The sequence below is a fragment of the Hyperolius riggenbachi genome, chromosome 9 (assembly GCF_040937935.1).
Source record: "Hyperolius riggenbachi isolate aHypRig1 chromosome 9, aHypRig1.pri, whole genome shotgun sequence".
Classification (NCBI taxonomy): domain Eukaryota; kingdom Metazoa; phylum Chordata; class Amphibia; order Anura; family Hyperoliidae; genus Hyperolius; species Hyperolius riggenbachi.
This window is the reverse complement of record NC_090654.1, coordinates 138,038,183-138,060,854: the sequence shown is the minus strand read 5'-3', so window position 1 is coordinate 138,060,854 and position 22,672 is coordinate 138,038,183.

Genomic DNA, 22,672 nt, shown 5'->3' with positions numbered 1-22,672 from the left:
GAGACGGTTACTTGGAGAAGCTCTGTGATATTGAGGAGCGCCTAGACCACTCCCTTACAGCTTTACAGGGGTAGGGGCTGTGCTGTCTCAGCGCTCTGGGTTGCGGGGAAGATTACACCCGTGTGCCTATTTCTCTCGTAGGTTTTCACCAGCAGAGAAAAACTATGATATAGGCAAAAAGGAACTCCTAGCCATTAAGTTGGCCTTCGAGGAATGGCGTCATTGGCTAGAAGGAGCAGATAATACGATTACCGTTTACACTGATCACAAAAATTTGGAATACATTGAGGGGGCTAAGAGATTTAGTCCCCGTCAGGCTCGGTGGTCACTGTTTTTCTCGAGATTCAGATTTGTAATTACGTACACTCCGGGTAGTAAAAACATTAAAGCGGATGCTTTGTCCAGATGCTTTGAGCCAGAGACAGCACAGCCCTCAGACCCAGAGATTATTATCCCACAGAGAGTGGTGTTGGCAGCCACAGAGACCTGGAAAAACTGGATGGAGACTTTAAGTCCCTTCCAGCAGGATGTCCCTGAAGGAAAGCCTGAAGGGGTGATGTTTGTACCACTGCCATTTCGTCCCCAGATATTGCAGATGTTCCACTCCCACAAAAATGCGGGACATCCTGGGGCCACCAGAACACAGGACCTTGTTGCTAGGTGTGCTTGGTGGCCTTCATTGGCAACTGACTGCAAGGAGTATGTTAGAGAGTGTGCAGTATGTGCAAAAAGCAAACCCTCCCGTCTGGCACCGGTGGGAACGTTGCAGCCTTTGCCCACCCCGAGTGAACCATGGACCCATTTGTCCATGGATTTTGTGGGTGAGCTTCCAAGGTCTGAGGGCATGTCGGTCATTTGGGTGGTAGTCGACCGTTTCAGTAAAATGGCCCATTTTCTGCCCCTGAAAGGACTCCCCTCGGCCCAAGAGTTGGCCGATCTTTTCATCATCCACATTTTCCGGCTACATGGCATTCCGGAAAACATTGTGTCAGATCGGGGAGTCCAATTTGTTTCTAAATTTTGGAGGGCATTTTGTCATCAAATGGGCATGGAACTGTCATTCTCGTCGGGCTACCACTCACAGACCAATGGTCAGACTGAGAGGATTAATCAGTCATTGGAGCAGTTTCTAAGGTGTTATTTTGCGGATGCGCAAAACGATTGGGTCAAGTTCCTGCCGTTTGCAGAATTTGCGCACAATAATTTGAAAAGCTCTTCCTCTGGATTTTCTCCGTTTCAGGTGGTAACTGGAAAGTTGCCTAAGTTCTCCCCACTGCCCATAGCTTCCACTCCGTTTCCAGCTTTGGAGGCTTGGCAAAAATCATTTAAGAACATTTGGGGGATCGTGAAAAATAATTTGGAGAAGGCTTTTCAAACTCAGAAAGGTCAAGCTGACAAGAAACGCTCCTTAGAGGGGAAGTTCCAGCCAGGAGACTTGGTCTGGGTGTCCACACGTCATTTAACCCTGAAACAGCCCTCGTCCAAGTTAGGACCCAGATTTGTGGGCTCTTTTCCAGTAACCAGGAAGATCAACAATGTTACTTATGCCATTGATCTTCCTGTCAGCATGCATGGGGTGAGATCCTTTCATGTGTCCCTGCTTAAGCCAGCAGTTCATGTGGGTTCCACTCCTCCTCCTTCTGTGATGGTAGATGACCAACCTGAGTACGAAGTAGAAAAGATTTTAGACTCACGTGTTGTACAGAGCTCAGTGCAGTATCTAGTTCACTGGAAAGGGTATGTTATTGAGGAGAGAACATGGGTACCTGAGTGTCGCATGCATGCGGATAAATTAAGGAGGGAGTTCCACGCTTTATATCCGGGGAAACCGGGTAGGAGCTGTCCGGAGTCCACTCCTCAGGAAGGGGGGGGGGGGGGGGTTACTGTGAGAAAACGCGGAAAAGCCGCCGCAAGTATGCAGAGTAAGGCGGCTGATTCCGCGTTCAACATGACAGCTTGCGCGCATGGGCCTGCATCCACTAGCCTGACGGAGCGCGGAGAAACCGCTGCATGCCCAGTGAACATGGTGGCGGATTCCGTGTCCGACGCGGAGGTTTGCACGCATGAGCTTGCCACTAGCAGTATGGCCGAACGCGGGGAAACCGCCGCATGTTCTGACAGCGGTGCGGCTGGCCCCGCGTTCAAACCAACAGATGCATTACAACACATGTCTGGTGTGGCTGGGACTGATAGTCCAAACAGGTTCAGAATGACGCGCGCGCGAGCTGAGAGGCAGAGCCTTTATAGCAGTCAGAAGGGTGTCAGCTGATCCAGCCGATCAGCTGACAATTCTATCAGGTTTCATTGGTCCAGCACTTAGGGGAGGTGCTGGAGAGCGCTGGTGTATATATACTGGGTGCTGGTCATTTCTCTTGTGTCTGGCGTTGCGATCACTACGTGGTAGCACTCAGACCTTGTCAGTATCTGTGATATATTATCTGTGTTATTATCTAGACCAGTTCCTAGGTGTTGATGATCAAGGACCTCACACCTCAGTCTAGGGAAAACTGTATATTATCTGTGTTATTATCTAGACCAGTTCCTAGGTGTTGATGATCAGGGACCTCACACCTCAGACTAGGAATAAGTTTACCATCTAGTTATTTTCAGACTAGTTCCAGGGTGTTGAAGATCAAGGAGCTCACACCCAAGACTAGGCATTGTTGATTATTTGTTATGACCTTCTGCTTTCCTGACTACTCTTCTGATCTCTGATTAGGTACTTCGCTATATCTGATACTCTGTTACTGAACTCTGCTTGTCTTAGGATTCCACATCTGTCTCCTGTCTCTGTCCCTGATCTGTCTGTCTGTTGCCGACCCGGCTTGTCCGACCTCGAGAGCTATCTCCTCAGTCTAGAGATAGCTCACAGTCCTGGGAGTGACATCCTTCCTTAGTGTCACTCACACCTTGTCCTTCCTCCTCTTAGTCTTACCCCTCCCTCGGGAGAGGCTCAAGCTTGCGGAAGGAACGTGTTTCTGTACAGTACTCCTTACTGTTGGGCACCTGCTCCTCAGGTGCATTACTCAAAGTATTCCTGTTACACCAAACACTCTCGTTACTCAGGTGTCCAGAGGTTAGAGATATATCTGATTATCGGTGATACTGCAGATCATCAATAATCGGGTATATATCTGTATTCTCGGTGATACTGCAGATCACCGGTAATCAGATCCTCTCTGCGTTACACCGATCGTAATGCCTCATACTGACGAGGCACATTTGTGGCCTGTCGCTAGCACACGGGAGCGTGTGCGCGACAGGCCAGCGACAGCTCGTCGCCAGGTCCCTCCGCATACACACAGGGCGGAGGGACCTGGCAACTAATGCGGCGGAAGCTGTCGCTGTTGTTCCTCCCCCCGCCGGAAGTTCAAGGTATTCCCCAGTTGTTGCTGTCGCTAGTCCGCATACCCACGCGGACTAGCGACAGTTGCGGCGGAGTTGCGGCGGCGGCTGTCGCCAGGCGATTGACCGCTTCAATCGCCTGGCGACATCAGCGACGAGCGACGGTTCGGGGTGCGCGCACGTGCAACATCGCATACTCACGGGCGACCTGTCGCCGCAACACGCGCGTGCCGCGTGTTGCGGTGACAATTGTAGCCCGTGAGTATGGGCCATTACACTCTCCAGCCTATGCCTCGGCCCGGCCCTGCACATGGATATGTTTTGTTTTAAACCATTCCATTGTTGCCCTGGCTTTATGTTTAGGGTTGTTGTGCTGCTGGAAGGTGAACCTCCGACCGAGTCTCAAGTCTTTTGCAGACTCCAAGAGGTTTTCTTCCCAGATTGCTCTGTATTTGGCTCCATCCATCTTCCCATCAACTCTGACCAGCTTCCCTGTCCTTGCTGAAGAGAAGCACCCCCAGAGCATGATGCCGCCACCACCATATTTGACAGCGGGTATGGTGTGTTCAGAGTTATGTTCAATGTTAGTTTTCCGCCACACATAGCGTTTTGCATTTTGGCCAAAAAGTTCCATTTTAGTCTCATCTGACCAGAGTACCTTGTCCACATGTTTACTGTGTCCCCCACATGGCTTGTGGCAAACTGCAAACAGGACTTCTTATGCTTTTCTGTTAACAATGGCTTTCTTCTTGCCTCGCTTCCATAAAGGCCAACTTTGTGCAGTGCACGACTAATAGTTGTCCTATGGACAGATTCCCCCACCTGAGCTGTAGATCTCTGCAGCTCATCCAGAGTCACCATGGGCCTCTTGACTGCATTTCTAATCAGCGCTCTCCTTGTTCAGCCTGTGAGTTTAGGTGGACGGCCTTGTCTTGGTAGGTTTACAGTTGTGCCATACTCCTTCCATTTCTGAATGATCACTTGAACAGTGCTCCGTGAGATGTTCAAGACTTTGGAAATCTTTTTGTAGCCTAACCCTGCTTTAAATTTCTCAATAACTTTATCCCTGACCTGTCTGGTGTTTTCTTTGGACTTCATGGTGTTGTTGCTCCCAATATTCTCTTAGACAACCTCTGAGGCCGTCTCTGAGCAGCTGTATTTGTACTGACATTAGATTACACACAGGTGCACTCTATTTAGTCATTAGCACTCATCAGGCAATGTCTATGGGCAACTGACTGCACTTAGACCAAAGGGGGCTGAATAATTATGCACGCCCCACTTTGCAGTTATTTATTTGTAAAAAATGTTTGGAATCATGTATGATTTTCATTCCACTTCTCACATGTACACCACTTGGGGCTTGATTCACAAAGCGGTGCTAACTGCTAGCACGCCTGTGAAAACCCCCTTAGCACGTCTAAACCAGCTTTTCGCGCGCAAAACTTTATGCTCGTAAAATTTTACGCGCGCACTGCACAGAGCGCAGGGCGCTCCGCGCGAAGTGCCCATTAAAGCCTATGGGACTTAGCACCCTGGTTAACACGTCTAAAGACTTTAGACGTGCTAAGTAGGTTATCACTGCTTTGTGAATCAAGCCCTTTGTATTGGTCTTTCATGTGAAATTTCAATAAAATTGATTCATGTTTGTGGCAGTAATATGACAAAATGTAGAAAACTTCAAGGGGGCCGAATACTTTTGCAAGCCACTGTAAGTGGTTAAAGCATACACTATTAACAACTTGACCACTAGGAGTTTTACCCCTTTAGGACCAGAGCAATTTTTCACCTGTCAGCACTCCTCCCATTCTTCCGCCAATAAGTTAATCACACAACTAATCACAACAACATGATCTATATCTTGATTTTTTTTGCCACCAATTAGGCTTTCTTTGGGAGGTACATTATTATTTTTCAGTTTTTGGCCATTATAGTGTTAAAATAAAACATTCTACTGTTTATAAAACCCACACATTTTATTTGCCCATTTGTCCCAGTTATTGCAACGTTTAAATTTTTTTCCTAGTACAATGTATGGCGCCAATATTTCATTTGGAAATAAAGGTGCATTTTTTCAGTTTTGCTTCCAACACTATTTATAAGCCCGCAAATTAAAAATTACAGTAATATACCCCCTTGACATACCTATTTAAAAAGTTCACTCCCTAAGGCAACTATTTATGTATTTTTATGTACATTTATATATATATCTATATATATAAAATCGGATGTATGTATGTATGTGTGTGTGTATGTGTGTGTGTATGTGCCGCGATCACGCGAAAACCGCTTGACCGATTTGAACGAAACTTGGTACACAGATCCCTTACTACCTGGGATGATATGTTCTGGGGGTCTCGCGGCCCCCCTGCACATGTGGGCGGAGCTACAAACAGCCAATCAGATTCCACCCATTCAAGTCAATGGAAAAAAATGTAAAAGGCTGCCATTCTCACAGTAATCAAGCCAAAGTCCCCACACTTGGCACAGTTGGTCACTTGGTGACCGAGGTTACAAATCCAGGAAAAGTGGGCGGAGCATAAAACAGCCAATCAAATTTCAGCCGTTCATTTTAAATGGGAAAATGTAAACTGCAGCCATTCTTAGACTGTTAATCGCAGGGTTCTCAAACTTGCCACTCTTGGTCACTGGGTGAATGCGATTAAGATTCAAGAAAATGGGTGGAGCCTACAACAGCCAATCAAAATTCACCTATTGATTTTCAAGGGGAATATTTAAACTGCTGCTATTCTTACACTGTTAATGGCAGAGGCTTCAAACTTCCTACAGTCGGTCATTGGGTAACTGGGGTCCAAATTCACTAAAGGGGCGGGGCCACATACAGCCAATCAGATTTCCTTAGTGGATAAACTGCTTCCATTCACACATTTTTGATGCCAGGAACCTGAAAGCTCACAAACTTGGTCATTGAGTGACTGTGTGTCAAGGTTACAAAAAGTGGGTGGAGCCAAAACAACTTTTACTGGGAAAATATAAACTGCAACCATTCTTACACCGTTAATGGCAGGGTTCTCAAACTTTGCACAGTTGGGCATTGGGTGACAGATTAAGATTTTGGAAGGTGGGTGGAGCCTACAACAGCCAATAAAAATTCACCTTTTGATTTTCAAAGGGAATATTTCATCTGCTACCATTCTCTTATACTGGTAAAAGCAGATGCCTCAAACCTGGTACAGTTGGACACTGGGTGACTAGGGTCCAAATTCAGGAAGGGGGCGGAGCCACAAACAGCCAGATTTGTTTATTTTTCAATGGGAATATACAAAGTATTGATACCAAGGACCCCAAAGCTGATAAACTTGATAATTGAGTGACTGTATGTCAAGGTTAGAAAAAGTGGGCAGTGCCAACAACTTCATTTTTTACATTGCAGGGTTCCCAAACTTTACACAATTGGCCACTGGGTGACTGGGATGAATATTCAGAAATGTGGGTGGAGCCTACAACAGCCAATCAAAATGAACCTATTGATTTTCAAGGGGAATATTCACATTGCTACCATTCTTACACTGTTAGTGGCAGAGGCCTCAAACCTGATACAGTCAGTCATTGGGTGACTGGGGTCCAAATTCACTATAGGGGTGGAGCCACAAACAGCCAATCAGATTTGTTAGATTGATTTCAGCCATTCTGTTATTGGCAGGGTTCTCAAACGTGACACAGTTGGCCACTGGGTGAATGGGACTAATATTCAGAAAAGTGGGTGGAGCCTACAGCAGCCAATCAAAATTCACCTTTTGATTTTCAAGGGGAATATTTACATTGCTGACATTCATGCACTCTTAATGGCAGAGGCCTAACATCTGCTACAGTCAGTCACTGGGAGACTGGGGATTAAATTCTGAAAGGAGCGGGCCAAAAACAGCCAATCAGATTTGTTTAATTTCAATGGTGAAATGCAACTTATTGATGCCAAAGCTCATAAACTTGGTCATTAAGTGACTGTATGTCAAGATTAGAAATAGTGGGCAGAGCCAAAAACAACTAACTTTTTACATGGGGAAATGTAAACTGCAGCTTTTCTTACACTGTTAATGGCAGGGTTCTCAAACTTCACACAGTTGGTCACTGGGTGACTAGAATTAATATTCGGAAAAGTAGGTGGAGCCTACAAGAGCCAATCAAAATTCACCTATTGATTTTCAAGGGGAATGTTGAAACTGCAGCCATTCTCACACTGTTAATAGCAGAGGCCTCAAACCTGCTACAGTCGGTCGTTAAAGAGAACCTGAACTGAAAATAAAAAGTCAAAATAAACATGCACAGGTCATACTTACCTCCCGTGCAGTCTACTCCCCAATCTCTTTTTCCTCTCCTGTGTCCCATTTGTCCACTGTGATCAATGGAATTCTCCGTCCTCCATTTTAAAAATGGCCATTACCCCATAACAGCTTCCTGCTCATCACACTGTTAAACTGTAATATCGCTCACTTGAGCCATAGGGAAACATGGACATTACCTTGTACATTCAGTTGTAACTGACAGCTGCTGATATATAACTGACAGCAACTGGTATATTTCAGTTCTGACAAAATATTGTCAGAACTGGAAGTGATCACTGTAAGGAGAAAATGGTGAGCTTCTGAGAGGAACTGACAGTGAGGTAAGTATGTAATATTCATTTGCAGCGACGTCATGTGTTTATTTTAAATAATTTTACTCACTTCAGGTTCCCTTTAAGTGTTTGGGGTTCAAATTCAGTAAAGGGGCGGAGCCAAAACCAGCCAGATTTCTTTGCTGGATAAACTGCTTATATTAGCACAATTTTGATGCCAGGAACCCAAAAGCTCACAAACTTGGTCATTGAGTAGTGACTGTGTGTCAAGGTTACAAAAAGTGGGTGGAGTTAAAAACAGATTTTTCTGGGAAATTGTAAACTGCAGCCCATCTTCACTGTTAATGGCAGGGTTCTCAAACTTAGCATAGCTGGTTACCGGGTGACTGGGATTAATATTCAGAAAAGTGGGTGGAGCCTAAAAATGGCAATCAAAAATCACATGTCACTTTTCAAGGAGAATATTAAAATTGCTGCCATTTTTGCACTGTTAATGGCACAAGCCTCAAACCTGGTACAGTTGGTCATTGGGTCAAATTCAGAAAAGGGGACAGAGCCACAAACAGTGAATCAGATTTGTTTCATTTAACCTCCTTGGCGGTAACCCCGTGTGTGACACGGGGTAAGCCGCCGGAGGGTGCCGCTCAGGCCCTGCTGGGCCGATTTACTTAATTTTTTTTTTGCTGGACGCAGCTAGCACTTTGCTAGCTGCGCCAGCACCCCGATCGCCGCCGCCGCGCGCCCGATCGCCGCTATCCGGTGCGGCGCGCGGCCCCCCCCCCCCCCCCCCAGACCCCGAGCGCTGCCTGGCCAATCAGTGCCAGGCAGCGCCGAGGGGTGGATCGGGTCTCCCGAGGGGTGGATCGGTGACGTCATCCCGCCCCGTCGCCATGGCGACGGGGGAAGCCCTCCAGGAAATCCCGTTCTTTGAACGGGATTTCCTGATCGCCTATCGCCGGAGGCGATCGGCGGGGCTGGGGGGATGCCGCTGAGCAGCGGCTATCATGTAGCGAGCCCTCGGCTCGCTACATGATAAAAAAAAAAAAAAAAAATTTAAAAACTGTTGCGCTTCCCCCTGGCGGTATTTTTCATACCGCCAAGGGGGTTAATGGGAAAATACAAATTATTGATGCCAAGGACCCCAAAACTCACAAACTTGGGCATTGAGTAGTGACTTTGTGTCCAGGTTACAAAAAGTGGGCGGAGCCAAAAACAAATTTCACTGGAAAAGTGTAAACTGCAGCCCTTCTGTTTATTTCAGGGTTCCCAATCTTTGCCCAGATGGTCACTGAGTGACTGAGATTAATATTCAGGGAAGTGGGTGGAGCCTATAGTAGCCAATCAAAATTCACCTGTTGATTTTCAAGTGGAATATTTAAATTGCTGCCATTTTTACACTGTTAATAGCAGATGCCTCAAACCTGCTACAGTTGGTCATTGGTTGACTGGGGTTCAAATGCTGGAGAGGGGTGGAGCCACAAACAGCCTATCTGATTTGTTTAATTTCTATGGGAATATACAAATTATTGATGCCAAGGACCCCAAAGCTCACAAACTTGGTCATTGAGTGTTTGTGCGTTAGGGTTAGAAAGTGGGCGGAGCCAACACCAGTCAAATACATACCCGGGCAACGCCGGGTCATCAGTGGGTGAAGACAAATACAAATTTCACTGAGAAAATGTAAACTGCAGCCATTCTGTTAATGGCAGGGTTTTTAAACATTGCACAGTTGGTCACTGGGTGACTGAAATTAATATTCAGAAAAGTGGGTGGAGCCTACAAAAGTGAATCAAACTTCACCTGTTGTTTTTCAAGGGGAATATTTAATTGCTACCATTCTTGAACTGTTAATGGCACAGGCCTCAAACCTGGTACAGTTGGTTATTGGGTGACTGGGGTTCAAATTCAGAAAAGGGGGTGGAGCCACACACACCCAATCAGATTTGTTTCATTTCAATGCAGATTATTGATACCAAAGACCGCAAAGCTCACAAACTTGGTCAGTGAGTAATTGTGTGTTAGGGTTAGAAAAAGTAGGCGGAGCCAACACCAGCCAAATACATACCCGGGCAACGCCGGGCAATCAGCTAGTATATATATATATATATATACATATATATATATATGTATATATATATATATATATATATATATATATATATATATATATATATATACTGTTGAGGTACTATGGGGGAGTGTGGGAGGAAAATAGTTAATTTTAGGAGTAGGTGTAGGTATTTTTATTAAGTAAAATGTAGTGTGATGTAGTTTTACTCAGTCATTATTTTTGATTTGCGTACGTAAGGACATGAATTGGAAATAATGTGTGGCAGTGTAACCGCCGGAAGATACAATGACGCAGGCATCTAATAGATGCCAGGGTTCATTGTTTTGGGGACTTAGACTCATGAATGTCCCCGCTAACCGGCGGTAACGGTAGGACGTGCGTGCGCTAGGGAGCGGTCGGCAGCCGCCCGCTCCCATTGACTAACTTTCGCGGCCCTGGGACTTCAGGTGAAGTAGTTAAACTACACACTATTTAAATTAATAACACATAATTTTGTATGCGTGTAATTTTTTAACGCCGCAAAGTATTACGCGCATTAAAAACATCACCACTCTTGATTATTTCTCTACAACCCCTATCAAATTAACACGCTGTACCATACTTGCTGATAGCGCTTGTGGTGTTATGCCGATAGCGCACATATCGTTACGTACGTGCGTTATGAAATAGCACTGTTTAGTGAATCAACCCCCTAGACTCCAATACTCTCTGGTGGTTTGCAAGCCATTTGAGAATTTGATGTCTCTATGATGGGGTTTTTGTCTGTCAGAATTCACAGGGGGTACTTGTCCCTGTCAGCAGTCGTGGGGTCCTAGTTTGTTAGTAGTCACAAGTGATCCCAGTCTCTGTCACAGGTGTTACCAGTGTTACCAGGTGTTACCAGACAGTCTATGTTAGCAGTGGTGGTCCTTGTCTCTGTCATCATTCCAGGGCTGCTAGGATAATTCATTTTTGTGACTCCCACACAAGTTACACATCAGGGCCCTTCTTTGACCCCCACCCCCCTATAAAAGGTAAAATGTAGGTCATTCATCAGAAGACTCAATACTGAAGTACTACATACCTCCTCCCTGATACTCCTTCATCCCTACTCCTGAAGGCAGATAGTCACATATGGTCTCAGTCTCTTTTTGTCACTCAAGGTGGTTTCAGCATATTTGAATATCTATAGGCATTCTCAGTCTCTGAGTGTAGAGAACACAACCCTTAACATGCATTGAGTTGGATAAGTCTCACTTCTAGGATTTCCATACCTCCAATTTACCGGTAGTTTTATATATATATATATATGTATATATTTGAAAATTGGTCTTGGATGAACATTTTTCTTGTGAAAATGTGTGTGTGTGTGTGTGTGTGTGGGGGGGGGGGGGGGGGGGGGATACCAAGGGAGGGGTTGCCTACTGTTGTGTTTGTATATGTACCGTAATATGTTATGCATGTATTAATAATTGTCAATGTGTCTATGAGATTTCAATAAATGTATATTATGCTGGGAGTACACCATGAGATTTTTTGGCAGATAGATGGTTCAAAAGATCATTTCTGACAGGAGTGATCTGATTTTCGATCGTTTTTCTGATCAATTTCTCACTGGAGTGAATGGAAATCGATCAGAAAAGCGATTGGAAAATCAGTTGGACAGTAAACTGATGAAAAATCTTATTTTGTATTCCTAGCATTATATTTTAACCACCCTGGCGTTCTATTAAGATCGCCAGGGCGGCTGCGGGAGGGTTTTTTTTAAATTAAAAATAAACTATTTCATGCAGCCAACTGAAAGTTGGCTGCATGAAAGCCCACTAGAGGGCGCTCCGGAGGCGTTCTTCCGATCGCCTCCGGCGCCCAGAATAAACAAGGAAGGCCGCAATGAGCGGCCTTCCTTGTTTTGCTTAGATCGTCGCCATAGCGACGAGCGGAGTGACGTCATGGACGTCAGCCGACGTCCTGACGTCAGCCGCCTCCGATCCAGCCCTTAGCGCTGGCCGGAACTTTTTGTTCCGGCTACGCTGGGCTCAGGCGGCTGGGGGGACCCTCTTTCGCCGCTGCTCGCGGCGAATCGCCGCAGAGCGGCAGCGATCGGGCAGCACACGCGGCTGGCAAAGTGCCGGCTGCGTGTGCTGCTCTTTATTTGAACAAAATCGGCCCAGCAGGGCCTGAGCGGCAGCCATCGGCGGTGATGGAAGAGCTGAGCTCGTCCATACCGCTAAGATGGTTAAACAAAGTTAAATAAATGTCGTAGGTGTACAATTTTCTATACAGTCTTAAAGGAAAAAATATGGGTGGTTTGGATCTCACATCATTTTTATAATAAGTAATTTTTATAATCTACTGTATTATAATGACAATGCCCATAACAGTTTTCTGTGATTTTTTTTTTAAGGCATATACATATTCCACAAAACAAAAGCAAAGAACACTTTGGGTAAAAGCAGCCCCTACAAACCTAGGGAACAATACAATTCCACTGGTAGATATATGACACAATCGTAATATGCCAACTTTGATAGAATTTCAGCAGGTTCTTAACAGTAATAATGTGTAGAATATTTTACCACGGATAGTAGTTATACCATATACTAATTCTAAATCTGCATTTAAAAGTGGTTTGGATGCTTTCCTTGCATTGAGGGACTTCCACGGCTATAATTACTATATAATTCCCCACAAAATTGATCCACCTGGAATCGGGAAGGCATTTTTCGCCTTTAAGGACACCCGAGGTGACAACACTTTTACTTTTTTACTGTTTAATTGTTTTTGCTCAGTGACACAATTATTGAAATATGCCAGAGCTCAAATCTATGAACTACTAGCTGATTGCCCGGCGTTGCCCGGGTATGTATTTGGCTGGTGTTGGCTCCGCCTACTTTTTCTAACCCTAACACACAATTACTCACTGACCAAGTTTGTGAGCTTTGCGGTCTTTGGTATCAATAATCTGCATTGAAATGAAACAAATCTGATTGGGTGTGTGTGGCTCCACCCCCTTTTCTGAATTTGAACCCCAGTCACCCAATAACCAACTGTACCAGGTTTGAGGCCTGTGCCATTAACAGTTCAAGAATGGTAGCAATTAAATATTCCCCTTGAAAAACAACAGGTGAAGTTTGATTCACTTTTGTAGGCTCCACCCACTTTTCTGAATATTAATTTCAGTCACCCAGTGACCAACTGTGCAATGTTTAAAAACCCTGCCATTAACAGAATGGCTGCAGTTTACATTTTCTCAGTGAAATTTGTATTTGTCTTCACCCACTGATGACCCGGCGTTGCCCGGGTATGTATTTGACTGGTGTTGGCTCCGCCCACTTTCTAACCCTAACGCACAAACACTCAATGACCAAGTTTGTGAGCTTTGGGGTCCTTGGCATCAATAATTTGTATATTCCCATAGAAATTAAACAAATCAGATAGGCTGTTTGTGGCTCCACCCCTCTCCAGCATTTGAACCCCAGTCAACCAATGACCAACTGTAGCAGGTTTGAAGCATCTGCTATTAACAGTGTAAAAATGGCAGCAATTTAAATATTCCACTTGAAAATCAACAGGTGAATTTTGATTGGCTACTATAGGCTCCACCCACTTCCCTGAATATTAATCTCAGTCACTCAGTGACCATCTGGGCAAAGATTGGGAACCCTGAAATAAACAGAAGGGCTGCAGTTTACACTTTTCCAGTGAAATTTGTTTTTGGCTCCGCCCACTTTTTGTAACCTGGACACAAAGTCACTACTCAATGCCCAAGTTTGTGAGTTTTGGGGTCCTTGGCATCAATAATTTGTATTTTCCCATTAAATGAAACAAATCTGATTCACTGTTTGTGGCTCTGTCCCCTTTTCTGAATTTGAACCCCAGTGACCCAATGACCAACTGTACCAGGTTTGAGGCTTGTGCCATTAACAGTGCAAAAATGGCAGCAATTTTAATATTCTCCTTGAAAAGTGACATGTGATTTTTGATTGGCATTTTTAGGCTCCACCCACTTTTCTGAATATTAATCCCAGTCACCCGGTAACCAGCTATGCTAAGTTTGAGAACCCTGCCATTAACAGTGAAGACGGGCTGCAGTTTACAATTTCCCAGAAAAATCTGTTTTTAACTCCACCCACTTTTTGTAACCTTGACACACAGTCACTGCTCAATGACCAAGTTTGTGAGCTTTTGGGTTCCTGGCATCAAAATTGTGCTAATATAAGCAGTTTATCCAGCAAAGAAATCTGGCTGTTTTTGGCTCCGCCCCTTTACTGAATTTGAACCCCAAACACTTAAAGGGAACCTGAAGTGAGTAAAATTATTTAAAATAAACACATGACGTCGCTGCAAATGAATATTACATACTTACCTCACTGTCAGTTCCTCTCAGAAGCTCACCATTTTCTCCTTACAGTGATCACTTCCAGTTCTGACAATATTTTGTCAGAACTGAAATATACCAGTTGCTGTCAGTTATATATCAGCAGCTGTCAGTTACAACTGAATGTACAAGGTAATGTCCATGTTTCCCTATGGCTCAAGTGAGCGATATTACAGTTTAACAGTGTGATGAGCAGGAAGCTGTTATGGGGTAATGGCCATTTTTAAAATGGAGGACGGAGAATTCCATTGATCACAGTGGACAAATGGGACACGGGAGAGGAGAAAGAGATTGGGGAGTAGACTACACGGGAGGTAAGTATGACCTGTGCATGTTTATTTTGACTTTTTATTTTCAGTTCAGGTTCTCTTTAACGACCGACTGTAGCAGGTTTGAGGCCTCTGCTATTAACAGTGTGAGAATGGCTGCAGTTTCAACATTCCCCTTGAAAATCAATAGGTGAATTTTGATTGGCTCTTGTAGGCTCCACCTACTTTTCCGAATATTAATTCTAGTCACCCAGTGACCAACTGTGTGAAGTTTGAGAACCCTGCCATTAACAGTGTAAGAAAAGCTGCAGTTTACATTTCCCCATGTAAAAAGTTAGTTGTTTTTGGCTCTGCCCACTATTTCTAATCTTGACATACAGTCACTTAATGACCAAGTTTATGAGATTTGGCATCAATAAGTTGCATTTCACCATTGAAATTAAACAAATCTGATTGGCTGTTTTTGGCCCGCTCCTTTCAGAATTTAATCCCCAGTCTCCCAGTGACTGACTGTAGCAGATGTTAGGCCTCTGCCATTAAGAGTGCATGAATGTCAGCAATGTAAATATTCCCCTTGAAAATCAAAAGGTGAATTTTGATTGGCTGCTGTAGGCTCCACCCACTTTTCTGAATATTAGTCCCAGTCACCCAGTGGCCAACTGTGTCACGTTTGAGAACCCTGCCAATAACAGAATGGCTGAAATCAATCTAACAAATCTGATTGGCTGTTTGTGGCTCCACCCCTATAGTGAATTTGGACCCCAGTCACCCAATGACTGACTGTATCAGGTTTGAGGCCTCTGCCACTAACAGTGTAAGAATGGTAGCAATGTGAATATTCCCCTTGAAAATCAACAGGTTCATTTTGATTGGCTGTTGTAGGCTCCACCCACATTTCTGAATATTCATCCCAGTCACCCAGTGGCCAATTGTGTAACGTTTGGGAACCCTGCAATGTAAAAAATGAAGTTGTTGGCACTGCCCACTTTTTCTAACCTTGACATACAGTTACTCAATTATCAAGTTTATCAGCTTTGGGGTCCTTGGTATCAATACTTTGTATATTCCCATTGAAAAATAAACAAATCTGGCTGTTTGTGGCTCCGCCCACTTCCTGAATTTGGACCCTAGTCACCCAGTGTCCAACTGTACCAGGTTTGAGGCATCTGCTTTTACCAGTATAAGAGAATGGTAGCAGATGAAATATTCCCTTTGAAAATCAAAAGGTGAATTTTTATTGGCTGTTGTAGGCTCCACCCACCTTCCAAAATCTTAATCTGTCACCCAATGACCAACTGTGCAAAGTTTGAGACCCTGCCATTAACGGTGTAAGAATGGTTGCAGTTTATATTTTCCCAGTAAAAGTTGTTTTGGCTCCACCCACTTTTTGTAACCTTGACACACAGTCACTCAATGACCAAGTTTGTGAGCTTTCAGGTTCCTGGCATCAAAAATGTGTGAATGGAAGCAGTTTATCCACTAAGGAAATCTGATTGGCTGTATGTGGCCCCGCCCCTTTGGTGAAATTGGACCCCAGTTACCCAATGACCGACTGTAGGAAGTTTGAAGCCTCTGCCATTAACAGTGTAAGAATAGCAGCAGTTTAAATATTCCCCTTGAAAATCAATAGGTGAATTTTGATTGGCTGTTGTAGGCTCCACCCATTTTCTTGAATCTTAATCGCATTCACCCAGTGACCAAGTGTGGCAAGTTTGAGAACCCTGCGATTAACAGTCTAAGAATGGCTGCAGTTTACATTTTCCCATTTAAAATGAACGGCTGAAATTTGATTGGCTGTTTTATGCTCCGCCCACTTTTCCTGGATTTGTAACCTCGGTCACCAAGTGACCAACTGTGCCAAGTGTGGGGACTTTGGCTTGATTACTGTGAGAATGGCAGCCTTTTACATTTTTTCTATTGACTTGAATGGGTGGAATCTGATTGGCTGTTTGTAGCTCCGCCCACATGTGCAGGGGGGCCGCGAGACCCCCAGAACATATCATCCCAGGTAGTAAGGGATCTGTGTACCAAGTTTCGTTCAAATCGGTCAAGCGGTTTTCGCGTGATCGCGGCACATACACACACACATACTAGTGTTGGGCGAACAGTGTTCGCCACTGTTCGGGTTCTGCAGAACATCACCCTGTTCGGGTGATGTTCGAGTTCGGCCGAACACCTGACGGTGCTCGGCCAAACCGTTCGGCCACATGGCCGAACTAAGAGCGCATGGCCGAACGTTCCCCGAACGTTCGGCTAGCGCTGTGATTGGCCGAACGGGTCACGTGGTTCGGACCCGAACGCGCTCTGATTGGCCGAACTGTCACGTGGTTCGGGTAAATAAATACCCGAACCACGTCATATCTCCGCCATTTGTCTGTGGGTTTAGCTTTGGGTAGGCAGGCAGGGTAGTTCGCGCTCCAGCCACGCTAGCCAGGGTCCCCCCTGTCATTGTGTCGCTGCTGGGAACAGTAGTACACTGCTCGCTCAGCCACACTATATAGCATTCTGTTTACTGCCACTCTGTGTACCTCGCTCAGCCACATTATATAGCATTCTGTTCACTGTTCTGTGTCTGCTGGGAATAGTGGTACACCGCTCGCTCAGCCACACTATATAGCATTCTGTTTACTGTTCTGTGTCTGCTGGGAATAGTGGTACACCGCTCGCTCAGCCACACTATATAGCATTCTGTTTACTGTTCTGTGTCTGCTGGGAATAGTGGTACACCGCTCGCTCAGCCACACTATATAGCATTCTGTTTACTGTTCTGTGTCTGCTGGGAATAGTGGTACACCGCTCGCTCAGCCACACTATATAGCATTCTGTTCACTGTTCTGTATCTGCTGGGAATAGTGGTACACCGCTCGCTCAGCCACACTATATAGCATTCTGTTTACTGTTCTGTGTCTGCTGGGAATAGTGGTACACCGCTCGCTCAGCCACACTATATAGCATTCTGTTTACTGCCACTCTGTGTACCTCGCTCAGCCACATTATATAGCATTCTGTTCACTGTTCTGTGTCTGCTGGGAATAGTGGTACACCGCTCGCTCAGCCACACTATATAGCATTCTGTTTACTGTTCTGTGTCTGCTGGGAATAGTGGTACACCACTCGCTCAGCCACACTATATAGCATTCTGTTTACTGCCACTCTGTGTACCTCGCTCAGCCACATTATATAGCATTCTGTTCACTGTTCTGTGTCTGCTGGGAATAGTGGTACACCGCTCGCTCAGCCACACTATATAGCATTCTGTTTACTGTTCTGTGTCTGCTGGGAATAGTGGTACACCGCTCGCTCAGCCACACTATATAGCATTCTGTTTACTGTTCTGTGTCTGCTGGGAATAGTGGTACACCGCTCGCTCAGCCACACTATATAGCATTCTGTTTACTGTTCTGTGTCTGCTGGGAATAGTAGTACACCGCTTGCTCAGCCACACTACATAGCATTCTGTTTACTGCCACTCTGTGTACCTCGCTCAGCCACATTATATAGCATTCTGTTCACTGTTCTGTGTCTGCTGGGAATAGTGGTACACCGCTCGCTCAGCCACACTATATAGCATTCTGTTTACTGTTCTGTGTCTGCTGGGAATAGTGGTACACCACTCGCTCAGCCACACTATATAGCATTCTGTTTACTGCCACTCTGTGTACCTCGCTCAGCCACATTATATAGCATTCTGTTCACTGTTCTGTGTCTGCTGGGAATAGTGGTACACCGCTCGCTCAGCCACACTATATAGCATTCTGTTTACTGTTCTGTGTCTGCTGGGAATAGTGGTACACCGCTCGCTCAGCCACACTATATAGCATTCTGTTTACTGTTCTGTGTCTGCTGGGAATAGTGGTACACCGCTCGCTCAGCCACACTATATAGCATTCTGTTTACTGTTCTGTGTCTGCTGGGAATAGTAGTACACCGCTCACCCGCCACTGTATAGCATTGTGCTCTGTGTCGCTGCTGGGAATAGTGGTACACCGCTCACCCGTCACTGTATAGCATTGTGCTCTGTGTCGCTGCTGGGAATAGTGGTACTGTATAGCATTTCTGTACTGCCACTGTACTGCTGCCAGTCAGCGTGTACTGTAAGGATAAGTGAAATGAGGAAGAAATCCGGTGAAAGAGGGAGGGGCAAGGGAAGAGGTGTTTCCCCTGACGGTTCACGTACAGGCCACAGGGGAGCACCCAAGAAAACCCACTCAATACCGCCCATGTTGTCCAGGACAACAACCCTCACAAATCCAAAAGAACAGGACCAGATAATTACTTGGATGACCTCTCAAGCGTCCAGCAGTGGGTTAAGCAGCACCAGCACATCACGCACGAGGTCCGAGTCCTCAGCCAGTTACAAGGAGCCAGTGGGCACAAAGCTGACACAACCGGCAGCGACACCACGCACACAACTGCCAGATAACCAGTCCGATGAATTACCTCAGGACACAATGGGGTATTCGCAGGAGCTATTCCCAGCCCAACAAACTTCCACCTTTCAAAGGTCAATGGAGGAACAGCCAGAAATGTTGTGCCTGGATTCACAACCGTTAACTGTGGGAAATGCACCGCGCACTGAAATACAAGGCGAGTCCGAGGAGGACTCGGAAACCCAAATCCCAGAGCAATTTGGGCAGGAGGGGTTGCAATTGCAGGAGGTCGGCCGACAAGATCTGGAAGACGACGTTGGAGTGTGCTGCGCAGAGGTTGTTGTGGGGAGCTCTACTCCACGGCGGCGGCCCACAATGACATATGACGAGTTTGAGGAGATGGAAGAGGAGGGTATGGACAATGTGGACAGAGACCCAGATTTTGTTTGTGAACGAGAACATCGCCGTCGTAGCAGCAGCACAGATGAGTCTGTTGAAGAACCCACTGCTGCACGAGTTCGCCTTGTGCCACAAGGTAGGCGGCGCGCAATTTCAGGCACCACAAGCATGGAAGTTCAAGTGAGAGGCAAAAGAGGAGCAAACAGAAATCGCCAGCAAGGAGGCAGGTGCTCCAAAGTCTGGGCTTTCTTTGAAGACTGCACTGAGGATGTTACCATGGCGATTTGCAAGGTGTGCAAGACCCGCCTGAGCAGGGGGAAAAGTATTAACAACCTCTCCACCACCAGCATGAGCCGTCACATGCTATCCAAACATCCCACTCTGTGGGCAAACGCGTCAGGACAGGGTACCAGCAACAACACTGCCTCCCTTGGGTTCACCAGACTCACCACCAGACCCGCCTCAGCAGCAGCAGTAGCCCAGCCATTGCGTGGTTCACAACATTCACAAACATCAGACGACGCTGACACTGTCACTTTCCGGAGTAGTGCTCTTGAGGTCTCCCAGTGTTCATCAAACACAACAACCAACAGCCCTTCCGTGTGCAGCGCTACGGTTCAGTTGTCTGTGTCGGAGATGTTTGAGCGCAAGAGGAAATTGCCAGCAAATGACCCCCGGGCCGTGGCAGTAACAGCCAGCATAGCCAAGCTTCTGGCCTGCGAAATGCTGCCATATCGAGTGGTGGAGACAAACAGCTTCAAGGGCATGATGTCAGTGGCCATCCCACGTTACGTGGTTCCCAGCCGCTACCACTTTGCGTGCTCTGCAGTGCCTGAGTTGCATGAGCACGTGGTCAGCAAAATAACCCGAAGCTTGAAGAATGCTGTTGCCTGCAAGGTTCACCTCACCACTGACACCTGGACGAGTGCGTTCGGCCAGGGTCGATACATCTCCCTTACCGCGCACTGGGTGAACCTTGTGGAGCCTGGCAGCGATTCCTCACCTGCTACGGCACGGGTGTTGCCCACGCCACAAACAGCTGCACCGCCGTCCCTCCCACTGGATAACAACAGCAGCACCTACCTCTCTGACTCCTTCTCCTCCAACGCATCTCAAAGCTGTACCTCATCCGGAAACGCTAACCCAGCAGCAGTAGGATCGTGGAAGCAGTGCAGCACAGCTGTTGGCATGCGTCAGCAAGCGTTGCTGAAGCTAATCTGCCTTGGGGATAAGCAGCACACAGGGGAGGAAATTTGGAGGGGAATAAAGGAACAGACGGATTTGTGGCTGGCACCGCTGGACCTGAAACCAGGCATGGTTGTGTGTGATAATGGGAGTAATCTCATTCGCGCTTTAAGGTTGGCTAAGCTGACACACATCCCTTGCCTGGCGCACGTGATGAACCTAGTAGTTCAGCGGTTCCTGAGGACATACCCAGGCGTGGCCGATTTTCTGTTGAAGGTGCGTCGAGTGGCCAAACATTGTAGAAATTCCAGTACTGCTTCGGGGGCACTCGCCAAGATGCAGGAGCGCTTCAATCTCCCCCACCATTGCTTGCTGTGTGATGTCCCTACGCGCTGGAATTCTACGCTGCACATGCTAGCCCGCTTTTGCGAGCAGAAGAGTGCAGTGGTCCAGTACATGACGGCGCAGTACCGAGGCGCATCCGGCCAGCTGCCAAGCTTCTGTGGATCCGATTGGGCCAACATGTTGGACCTCTGCCAAGTCCTCCAAAATTTTGAGCAATCCACGTTGCTTGTGAGCAGTGACAACTCTTCAGTCAGCATTACCATACCACTGCTGTGTTTACTGAAGAGGTCGATGTTAAAAATCAAGGAAACAGCTGTCATGATGCAACTGGGGGAATCTGAAGGAGAAAACGATCAGCGTGATGGTACCAACATCAGGCCATCCGCCTCAGGGAACGCTGGCCCCAGCAGCTATGACGAAGAAGAGGAGGAGGAACAGCTGGAGTTGGAGCAGGAATTTCATGCCACCACTGACGAGGGCCAGAGCGGTGCACGTTGGACTTCCACAATTCAACGCGAATGGTCAGCAGAAGCAGACCAGGAGGAAGGTGACGACTATGATGCATCACAACAACTATCACAACGCTCACAAGAGGATGATGAGGATTCTGGTAGGACTCTGGCACACATGGCTCAATTCATGCTAGACTGCATTGAACGTGACCCACGCATTGTGCGCATTCTGGACAACACCAATTACTGGGTTTATACCCTTCTGGATCCACGGTACAAACACAATGTTCCAAAACTGCTTGAAGAAAGAGTCAGACAGGTCAAAATGGAAGAATACCAGCAGGCCCTTGTGGAGACTTTAGAGAGGAGATTGACATCCTCCCCCTCCTCTAGCCAGTTGTACGCAGACAGACTGACTTCCGCAAACCCAGGACGACCAGGAGGGCAGCAAACAACGCAAACCGCAGCTAGTACCCAAAAGGGAACGGTATCGGCAGTGTCCTTGGAGTGGGAAAATTTTCTGACACCCATGCAGCAGCAGCCCACTGAACAGCAAGCGTGCAGATCCACCTCCAACACCGATCGCCTGGAGAAGATGGTCAAGGACTACATGTCAGATAACGTAGCTGTGTCGAACAATCCATCTGCACCCTTCAACTATTGGGTATCGAAGCTAGACACCTGGCACGAACTGGCAATGTACGCAATAGAGGTGCTGGCTTGCCCGGCAGCCAGCGTTATGTCGGAACGCTGTTTCAGTGCTGCCGGAGGCATCGTCACAGATCGGCGTATCCGCCTCTCTACAGAAAATGCAGACCGTCTGACTCAAATTAAAATGAATCAATCCTGGATTGGAAATGACTACGCAACACTCCAGGACCCCAACCAAGTAACATGACCAATGAACATCTGGGATGGTGTAGCGTTTCCGGTCCCTGTTTATTGAACCTCTCATCTGTATTACATTTATGACTGCATGGCGGCAAAAAGCATTGCTGCTATATCCGCACGCTTTTTGTCCTCATGCAAGGCCTGGGTTGTTGTGTCTCAAAAAGCGTGGCCTTCTCCTCCTGCGCCTGCTCCTGTTCCATCACGTCTGCTGCTGCTGGGTTAGCGTTGCCGCGTGGTCCCTGTTTATTGAACCACTTATCTTTATTACATTTATGACTGCATGGCGGTACAAAGCATGCTATCCGCACGCTTCTTGCCCTCATGCAAGGCCTGGGTTGTTGTGTCTCACAAAGCGTGGCCTTCTCCTCCTGCGCCTCCTCCTGTTCCATCACGTCTGCTGCTGCTGGGTTAG